The sequence below is a fragment of the Camelina sativa genome, chromosome 5 (genome assembly GCF_000633955.1).
Source record: "Camelina sativa cultivar DH55 chromosome 5, Cs, whole genome shotgun sequence".
Classification (NCBI taxonomy): Eukaryota; Viridiplantae; Streptophyta; class Magnoliopsida; order Brassicales; family Brassicaceae; genus Camelina; species Camelina sativa.
The window spans coordinates 25,360,812-25,371,433 of record NC_025689.1 but is presented as its reverse complement, the minus strand read 5'-3'; the positions used below and the strand labels follow the sequence as shown (position 1 = coordinate 25,371,433).

General features: G+C 33.3%; 1 long non-coding RNA gene across 6 annotated transcripts; it reads right to left on the bottom strand.

The window, feature by feature from the left end:
- Positions 1,834-4,154, bottom strand: LOC104787558. Of its 6 annotated transcripts, none has more exons than XR_767968.2 (8): positions 3,869-4,154; positions 3,682-3,746; positions 3,370-3,479; positions 3,169-3,279; positions 2,996-3,081; positions 2,561-2,882; positions 2,298-2,420; positions 1,834-2,214 (listed from the first exon to the last, which is right to left on the bottom strand). It is a non-coding gene; the product is annotated as an uncharacterized LOC104787558 (long non-coding RNA). The 6 variants fall into 6 exon arrangements; XR_767969.2 differs by having other exon boundaries at positions 1,834-2,420; positions 2,561-2,654; positions 2,770-2,882; XR_767970.2 differs by having other exon boundaries at positions 1,834-2,420; positions 2,561-2,654; positions 2,790-2,882.

Genomic DNA, 10,622 nt, shown 5'->3' with positions numbered 1-10,622 from the left:
AATTTATAACATAATAAAATATTTTATTTTTATTTTAATAACTACAACATAATAAGATTTTGACACATGTCGCGATCTTATGAATTAGTAACTTTTACAACATAATAATAAGATTTTATTATTATTTCAATAATTTTATTATTTTAATAATTTTATTATTTTAATAATCTACAACATAATAAGGTTTTGACACCTGTCGCGATCTTATGAATTAGTAACTTTTGAAACCATAATCTATATTATGAAAGTTGCTCAACTCTCTCCATCTTTTCGCCATGTCAGTACGGGAGAAAGTGACACATGTCTTTTCTACAAAAACCATTATTATTTGTTGAACTTGAAAATTCATGTATGTAATAAATTAATATATACCACTTTAACTATATTCATTATACCCATTAAAGGATGTATTCAAAATGCAAATTGTTACGTAAGTAACCACTAAAAATTTTGATCTCCTCACCAGTAAAATATAAAGAACAAATAGATTTGGAATAAAACCAACGACAAGAGTGGATAAATAATAGTTAATAAATTTAACAACAGTAAGTTACATGTCAAGTTAGGCCATTAAGAAATAGCACTTCCATATGATACCCGGACGTTAGTTAATAAACCCCAAATTTATTTGAAAGAGATTTTAACCTTTCTAATTAATCTATTAAACTAAAAATAAAAATAAAAACAAACTGATTGAATTTTGGATTCTGAAATCTTCTAGCACAACCTCATATGATTTGTAACTATTAAACTAAAACAATCATATTATAACTATATCTTGCGGTTTTAAATTTAAACATGCTCAGCTGGAATTTAACATAAAATTTCCATAAAACTAGATCCGATGGATTTACGAACAAGAAAGGTTTAATTAATTTAGTTAAAGTGTTATATATTAATTTATTACATACATGAATTTTCAAGTTCAACAAATAATAATGGTTTTTGTAGAAAAGACATGTGTCACTTTTTTCCGTGCTGACATGGCAAAAAGATGGAGAGAGTTGAGCAACTTTCATAATATATATTAAACCAGTAGCCAATACTTTTAACTCTACAAACAACCACAAAGTTCTATTTTGACTCAAGCATTCATGCCATCTATATATTTACAAAAAGAGTAAGCTTTAAAACAAAAGTAACTCACTCATTTCTATACACTAATATTTAACAGTGTCTTTTAACTAAGAAGTCTAAATTCTATAATGCATGTAGGATAAGGTTAGAAGATGGAGAAACATATGAACGTAGAGAAAGAACATGAGGAGTGTGAAAGAAAAAAATGGTTTTGAGTTTAATGACTATCTATTAAAATCTAACGAACTAGGTTCAAACCCGCGATACACCGCGGGTCAAATATTTTTTAAATACTTTCTTGTTTTAAAGTTTTAAAGTATTAGTCAAAACAGTATAATATTGATTTTTTTCTTTCACGTGGTTGTATATTTTATAGTTCATATAATTTGTAACTTAACTAATTCCAAACTATGTGTATAAATATATAATTTATGAAATAAGTTAAATAGTTTTATTGTTGCTTTAATAGTTCAAACCTGCTTTAACCCACAAAAAATCATCCTACCGAAATATGTACAAAATATGTCTTTTTGATTGAGATATTTAGACCGGTAGTCTCATCTACCCAACACACTTTAGTTTAACTAATAGGTCTCATGTAACCAAACTACTCATACTAATTAACATGCACTACATCACATTTTGGTTTAAAACATTTCAATGTTATACTATATTTTTAAAAACAAAGATGATCATATATTTGGTTTTTAATATATTTGATGTTATTTACATTCTTAACTTTGAAAACTATTATAATAGAAAAAGTAATGACACTATTATATTTGCAAAAGTGATAACCAAATAAATTTATTAAAATATGTAAAATCCTAGTGGTATTTTCAAAAAAGAAAACACAAATTACATGACCCGTTTAAGAAGAAGCGGATGTTCACGCCTCTTCACACAGTGTTGTCTTCCCTTCCATTACCTGAACATTTTTTCGTTTTGCAGAAGCCTGCAACTTCTAAATCACAAGCTGGGCTAAGAAAGGGCTAAGAAAGGAGACACGCATAGCTGCTCTCGTCCACTCTGTGCCTTCTCTTCCTCTACCTGAACCTACAACATCTCTATCACAAGCTGAGTTAAGAGCAGAGATGCGCAAAGCTACTCTTGTTCACACAATGGTGCCTTCCCATCCTGCAATTGAACATTGCATTTTGCAGAAGCCTGCATTTTCACAGCTACAAACTGAACTGAGAGACCTAGTTGCGTTTACTCACGAAACAACTCATGCTCCTGCCGTGGAACCGGAGACCTGTCCTGATTTCACCTCAATAGACAAACCAGCGATAGTTATGAGTCGCAATGTCACAACCAGAAAAGCTTCAGCTCCAAGTAGATCACTGCAAGATTGTAGAGCCATTTAACGTTCATATACTTGAGCATACTTATGTGGAGAGATAATAAAAAAAAGGAGATTCATATGTTCATATACTTCAGCCCATAAAATTATAACAATATACTTGGCTGAAATTAGACTAACCTTGCCCATTCTTTTTTTTCTGCTTCAAACATGTCAATAGCCTATGAACTGTTTCATAATCAAACCAAAATTTGCAAATTTGTTGGCCAAAAACCTGCAAAGTATATAACTCAAAAAATCTAAAGCTGCAAATTGGTTCGCCAAACCCTGCAAATTAGTTTACCAAATCTGCAATTATATAAATTTAAGTTTGAAGCAATGTGACCAACCTGGTGAGCTGGTTCTTTACCTCTTGAAAAACAGTGAACCATAACTTCTCCTCGTTCACCCACCAACATCGAGCCGAGTTTCTTCAGGCTGGAATCGAGAGCCTCGAGATTCTCTAACCAAAAATCAAATCCAATTAACTGAAATTAGAAAACTTGTGAGGCTCCGCTCCATCTTATCTAATATTATCTAACAAAAATCTGTTATGTGACTGGTTATTTGTATTACTATGTCTCCATAGCTTCATGTGATGTTTGTTGATGTGAGGCTTGGATTGCTTGATAGTCTTCTCTCCCGCAAAACAGAGCTCATACCTTTTTACATATATACAAAGAATAATTCAGCGTCTAACACCTTTTCATGTCAATGATAACACATGTGTTTATATGATTTACGAATACCTCCATGAATGTGTTTCTAAGTACAAAACTTCTCCTTTCTTCACGACGGCAGAGGTAAAAAGAGGCTTCTTGAGCCCCTTATCAGCGACAATGCTTATGCTATTTATGATCCTGCAAAAAGTAGCTCAGATTATTTCTCAAAAAATCGATATGGTGCTCATCAGTTTTTCAATAGCTCAGATAATTCATCTGACCACGAACCTTAAAGCCGCGTTGCACCGGGAACCATATGCCTATAATCCAAGAATATTATCCACCAAAATATATAGATTCCCTCTCCCTCTCATTAAACCTCAGGTCCAAGCAAGCACCTGGAAATACCAATAAAACACAACATTCACATGAATCAAATCCAAATTTCAAATAGATGATCTCTATATCAATAGGTCACAGACTCTATACTCAATACCGATAAAAAAAAAACCCAAAATTAACAATCAAATTTCCGATCACATCCCACACATATAATGCGATTAACACCCAAATAATGTAAATTAAGAACCTGTTTCATACTTTGTCACATGAATAAAAATCACCATTCTGAAACATATAAGTATAATTCACCATACACAAGAATCCTGTAATAAGCACAAGAACCACACAAAAAAAAAAAAAAAATCAAACCTTCATCCATATTTTCGCAACTCTAGACGTTAAATGAAATAAATCATATATGGTTAATCAAACTGTATCCAGTTACCTTCTAATTTACAAACCCAGAAGAAAGCTCATCCTGTGATAATTATGTTGAACATCATCTTCCCCAAAACTCCAACCCGCTATCTTCTTTTACATCCACTGGATTTATGCACGCAACAACCGCCACAAATGACACAGAGAGGGAGAGATTCTCGAGAGATGAAGTACAAAGAAAAAATAAACATATGAAAGGGGATCAGCGAAGACGGCGATCGAAAGGAGAAAAAAGTAGTTTAGGTTAAACAACAATTGTATGCCTTCAATAGATTCTTTCTTTTTGCAGGATCTTGGAGCCCCACTTGCTAAACGGATAAACACGCGGACCTGATGTTTATTGGGTCGGGTATTTGGTTTCTATTTATTTTATCACCAATTTGCCCCTTTCAATTTTAATAAATGTTTTCCTTTTTGAGTGGCAATTGCTGTAAATAAAGTGAGGATTTCGGACATATTCAAAAACGTACTCCTCTTTTAATTATAAGAAGATATGTTTTAAAAAATATTCACTAATTATTTTTAACATTTACATACAAACAAGGTCAGTGTTCAGTACTCATAATTCCTAACTAACAAAGTATCCCCTTAAATAATAAAGGGAATTATTATGTTATTTTATTTCAATAATTATCAAAAAGTTAATCATTAACATATTTAGAAAATCTGTTAGTGATTAATAATAATAAAATAACAAATTTTCATTCAAATAGACAATAAACAATCAATACAATAAAACTTGAAGGTCTCTCTCCAGAGCATGACACCTCAGCATTCTGGAGAAACCTGGAGCTGACACCTAATTTAAAACAGCTAGCCAATCAAAATATAACGATTAATACAGCTCAGCTTCGTTTTTTTACACATCATATTTCCCCTTTACTTCTTGACACATCACAATAATTTGTCATATGAAACAAATTCACAAAGAAAAAAATGAATGACTGCAAGCAAAGGCTAATCAATGTAAAAAACAAAAAATGCTAATCCAAAAACAAAAAAAAAAATTAAGACGGGTCGAGCTTGAGAGAGATTAATCGGATACGGAGCAGAAGACTAAGAAAAACCAGAGAGAGATGGATGTTGAGAGAGAAGATGGAGAAGAAGATTATCATACACAAAGTAGAAGATTAAGAAACATGGGTTGAAGCAAAACACATACCTTGATTCTATTGTTTGATTCTCAGTGCCTATTTCATTTGTGTGAAATTGAGATTAAGGAGTTTTAAAATTTGTTTTGCACTTTTTGTATCGTGAATCTGATGTATGAAATTGGCGGAGAACCCTAATTTTAAGAGATATCATTGGAAAAAAATCCTTTTTAAAGTATTGGCATTTTTAATTTCCGTATAAAATGATATAAAAATCTTAAATTTGAATCTTGACAAAATCTTGTAAATATCTATATTATTAATTGTGAAACATTATATGGAAATTTAAAATCTTTTAATTGTGTTTGGTTATATGGATAGTAAAGAAAATTAATTGTAAAGTTGTTTGGATATGGATATAGGCATACTTTGTAAATAAAATAATTATGAGTATTTTCTAGCAAAATGTACTTCAATAATATTATAGTAGATGTTTTCTTAAAGACTGACATATAAAAAGAAGTTAGTTAGTGATATTTGAAATAAAATTAATATTTTTAAGCTATTATGTGCTTAGCTTTACAAAAGTAAACATTTAAAAATATGAAATACAGTATATAAAAATTATGAAATTAAATAAATACTGGTCAAAACAACAAATTAAATAAATAATTAGGATAAGTATTTTATCGAATATTTAGATTTACCTTAACATATCACTATGGTCTATAGGAACTGATTTGATGATTCTCTACTTTTTTGTAAGGTTGTTTTGGCTTGGACTTCCATTCCATAATCCCAATGAAGGGATGAAAAAAAAGAGTTTGATTACTAATCCTTTTGCTTTTTTTTTAAAGGAAAGCATGTGTGATGGAACATGACTTTAAACTATATAGATTAGTTTTTTAAGTATTTGTTTTTTGGTATGAATTGAAATTCAAATACAATTTAAGAAGACTTCCCCGCGGCATAGCGCGGATGTTAACCTAATATGTTATAAAAACAATAAAACACTTAGACATCTTAATTTAAAAAAATTGATTTACTAATATTTATATATCTTAACTTAATATAACAAGTTTACAAAAAAATATACATCACAATTCCGCGATTAGCGGGTACTCATTTAGTTTATATAATAAGATTTGGATTTAGTGTCTGAAGAATATAAACCTGTTTCGTAGAAGCTTATGAAGGCGAAGGAGAAGATCAACGTCGTCTGAGCTAAATTTTCCTCTTTTGATACTTGGCACCAAGTAGTTCAACCATCTTAATCTCAACCCTTCCCGCATCGGTTTAGCCCTACATAACCAATTACCGAGATCATTACAATTAATTAGACCAATTGTGACGACTTTCTAACGACAAATCTATGAACATCCACAGAATGGACATCAACTATACGGCCTTTCACACATAGATACTTTACGTACACAGATTCCAACTTGTTAGCTCGTGAACTGAAAAAAAACTAACGTGATTCTCATTGTGGTTATCTTTAGTGTAAAATACACTTTGTTATATACGTTCCCCTATAATGTTGACAACAAAAAATTGTTGCATAAATTAATTTATATTTTCAACCTGTTAGTTAATTGGAGAGAAACAATAATATAAGTGACTAGATATTTTACATATGTAAAATATACGTTATATGTAACATATACCAGCTCTTAAAGGAACTTGGTGCCATTTGCCTTCTCCGTACTTATCAATGCACTGCTTCAGGAGACTATCTTCTTTAGCAGTCCATGTACCTTTCTTCAACCCACTGGACGAGCCCTCCATGGCCCAAAGGTATAGTTAATAGAAGTATCTAACCAAATTATATAATAAACTATATAGTATGGCCGAGGAAGATGGTATTTATATAATTGTGGCTTCACAAATACTGGAAGTCTTGTGACAATGTGAGTATATGTGCCAATATGTATACACGTGACCAACATACTGAAATGACGTGCATGTTTGATATCCACATTTCATGTCTAGGAGTTGGTGCTTAATTTGCAAAGTTAGTTTCTTATGGTACTGTTACTGGTTCGTAGCACCTCGCTAGTCTCTCCATTTCAGTAATTGAAAAAAGGATAACATATCACCTAACAAAATTAAGAGAGATGGTGAGACATAGTGATCCAATTGCAAATTGGAAAGAAGAATATTGAAAATCCACTTGAAAAAGTTGTTAAAGATAACGGTGGACAAAGTATAGAGCGCGCAAATTATGGTGATTTTATCTTTCAAATTATATACACGTATCTCTATGTGCAGATAGAGGAGTCTTGAGCATTTGCAGAACATCCCAAGATCATTCCCATATCTTCTTCCTAGTTTTCTTTTTCTTTCTAAATTGTGGCTTTTCATATATTCATACTTGGTAGACAATAAATCTCATTTCAAGAAAATGATTATAACTGTATATGGAGAGAGAGAGAGAGAGAGAGAGAGAGAGAGAGAGAGAGAGAGAGAGAGAGAGAGAGAGAGAGAGAGAGAGAGAGAGAGAGAGAGAGAGAGAGAGAGAGAGAGAGAGAGAGAGAGAGAGAGAGAGAGAGAGAGAGAGAGAGAGAGAGAGAGAGAGAGAGAGAGAGAGAGAGAGAGAGAGAGAGAGAGAGAGAGAGAGAGAGAGAGAGAGAGAGAGAGAGAGAGAGAGAGAGAGAGAGAGAGAGAGAGAGAGAGAGAGAGAGAGAGAGAGAGAGAGAGAGAGAGAGAGAGAGAGAGAGAGAGAGAGAGAGAGAGAGAGAGAGAGAGAGAGAGAGAGAGAGAGAGAGAGAGAGAGAGAGAGAGAGAGAGAGAGAGAGAGAGAGAGAGAGAGAGAGAGAGAGAGAGAGAGAGAGAGAGAGAGAGAGAGAGNGAGAGAGAGAGAGAGAGAGAGAGAGAGAGAGAGAGAGAGAGATTTATAAAGTTTTTAAATATTATAAAAGGCTATTATTTTTTTGGCAAACAGATTTTAAAAGGCTTTAACAAGGTTTTAAAAATGTTTACAAGGTATTTAAAAGGTTTTTAATAATGTATTTATATTGTATCTATAAAATTCATATAAACTTTTACACACATACAAAGGTAATTTGTGTATATTCTTTAAAAAAATTCAAAATTTAGTGGTTTTTTTATAAAGTTTGAAAGAAAAAAACTCCCCCTAAATAATTATATTATTTTGTTAACGTTTATATTCAGATCTAATGTACTTAAATCTACATTAATTTGAAGTAAATTTTATTAAGAAGTACAAGTATATTATATAAAATATCGTTGAGTTTTTAAAAGTAAAAATACTCATTAATGGTAAATATGGAATAAAGAAATACTTAATCCATGGCTGCAAATGGATGTACTCTTGAACCTAGTTGAATCGGTTGAACATACATTTCAACTTTGTTTAGCCAAAAATTCACCATTTGAGATAAATATGCTTTAAACCCAAATTTAATAGGTCCCACCATAGAACCGGAAAATAACACTAAAATTGTTCAACTTCAAAATAGGAGATGAACCGAATGAATGGGATGAAAAATTAGTTTAGTTTTATTTTTAATTATATTGATTTAATTTTTATGTTTGAATTAAGATGTTTGGCTTTAATAAAAAAAGTTATTTAACAAAGCAATCATGGAAATCTAGATAATCTAGGAAAATCAAATATTATGAGTTAAATTTTTTTTTTCAAATATATTTATAGTTTTTAATTATAATATAAATGCAACAAACGAATCTTTGACTAACTACTTATATTTTTTTAGTTTGCAAAACTTTTGACATTAATTAATGTTTAATACAGTATTTTTTTTGTTTAGAGAATCTAGGAAACTTGTAAACTAAATAACTTCGATTTGCAAATCAGGTCAATGTTAGATTTTATTTTATATAATATTTTGTAATAAATATTTATTTCCAAATAAAAATTGATAATATATTAATGTTTTTTAATTTTATATCTTTTTTTTTAACAACAATGGAAAAAATTGACTCAAACAAGCTAATTAGGAGAAGAACTGCCAACATATGTAACAACATGCGGTTGAGTATGAACTTGTCGTGCTAATCGATCCGCAAGCACATTTGCATTTCTGGAGATCAAAGTCAATGAGAAGCTTGTGAATTCCTCCATATCCACTTTGATGTCATCGAGGTAAGCAGAGAAAGCCGGCCAGTCGGAGGGTGAAGACACCATCTTCACCAAATCTGAGCAATCAGTGTAAAAATCTACCTCCCTGAAATCATGTCCTATCATGCATCGCAAAGCCCACACAAAGGCTTCTACCTCCGCATAAAGTGGTGAGAGACTACGGCGATAGTTGGAGGCGCCCAAGACTGGAGATGAGGCGTTGGTCGACATACACACCCAGCCAGCACCAGCAAACTTGTTTGTGTCCTTCCAAGAATCGTCAACAAAACAACGATATCCGGTATAAACCGATGGAAGCGAAAATCCTCCCCTAGCTAACCGAGGCCCCGAGACCAGAGGATCCATGGGACCCTCCTCCTCCTCCGCCTGAGCTGCATACCACGCCATTGCCTCATTAGCTGCCATTCGTGCCACGTCTGCCGGCCTTTCCACCTCATTTTCGAACACCTTCGCATTTCTAGCTTTCCAAATATACCACATTATCCAAGGAAAAGCTATAACCTGAGAACCCGGATTTTGTGCCCCTAAAAAATGATCCACATTTGCATAAACCGAGTCTGTGGGAAAACCAAGTAAGCCCGTTAGGACATTGGAAAGGGCCCAAGCCTGTCACGCGGGCGGACACTGAAAAAGGGCGTGATTAACAGTTTCAACTGGAAAACCACATCGTGCACACTCCACATCACAAGAGATTCCCCGCTGTCTTAAGTTTGCTGTAACCGAGAGACAGCCAGAAAGGACTTGCCACATAAAGTGTTGGATTTTTGGCGGACACTTAACCTTCCAAACACTAGCTTTTAAAGGAACTATGTCCGGACCACATACCGCCCCCGGGAGTCCCGGAGGAATTGCCAACCGAGCCATATGATATCCTGATTTAACCGTATACTTCCCCGACTTAGTAAAATGCCAACCAAGAGAATCACTCCGCGGAGTAACACTCAGAGGTATAGCCTCTACCAAGGCCACATCTAGAGGATCAAAATGAGCGGTTAGCCGATCTTTCCTCCATTTGTTCGTGCTGCGATCAATAAGATCAGTAATAATAAGATCCTCAACGCTAGTGTCAGGAATTGGGCTGGAATCCAGGGATCTGTCCAAATAGAAATAGTATCTCCGGAGCCAACCCGTTTAATAAGTCCTTTGCTTACCAGAGAGCATGCGGAAACAATACTTCTCCAGCCATAAAATGGAGAGTAAGATTTTATTGGATCCATATGATTTGAATTCCGATAGTACCTATTTTTAAAAACCCTTGCAAAAAGTGAATCTGGTGCTTCTATCAACCGCCATAACTGCTTAGCCAGTAAAGCCGTGTTAAAATCATCAATATTCCGAAAACCTAACCCTCCAAGTTGCTTACTTAAACCCTCCAATGCATACCCCCCGACTGACCATTGTTTCTCCACCAAAAATTAGATATAGCACTAGTAAGTTTGGACGTTATAGTTTTTGGAATCCGAAAACAAGACATCACAAACGTTGGAACCGCAGTTGCCACAGACTTTATCATCACCTCTTTCCCTCCTTTTGAAAGAATTTTGGCC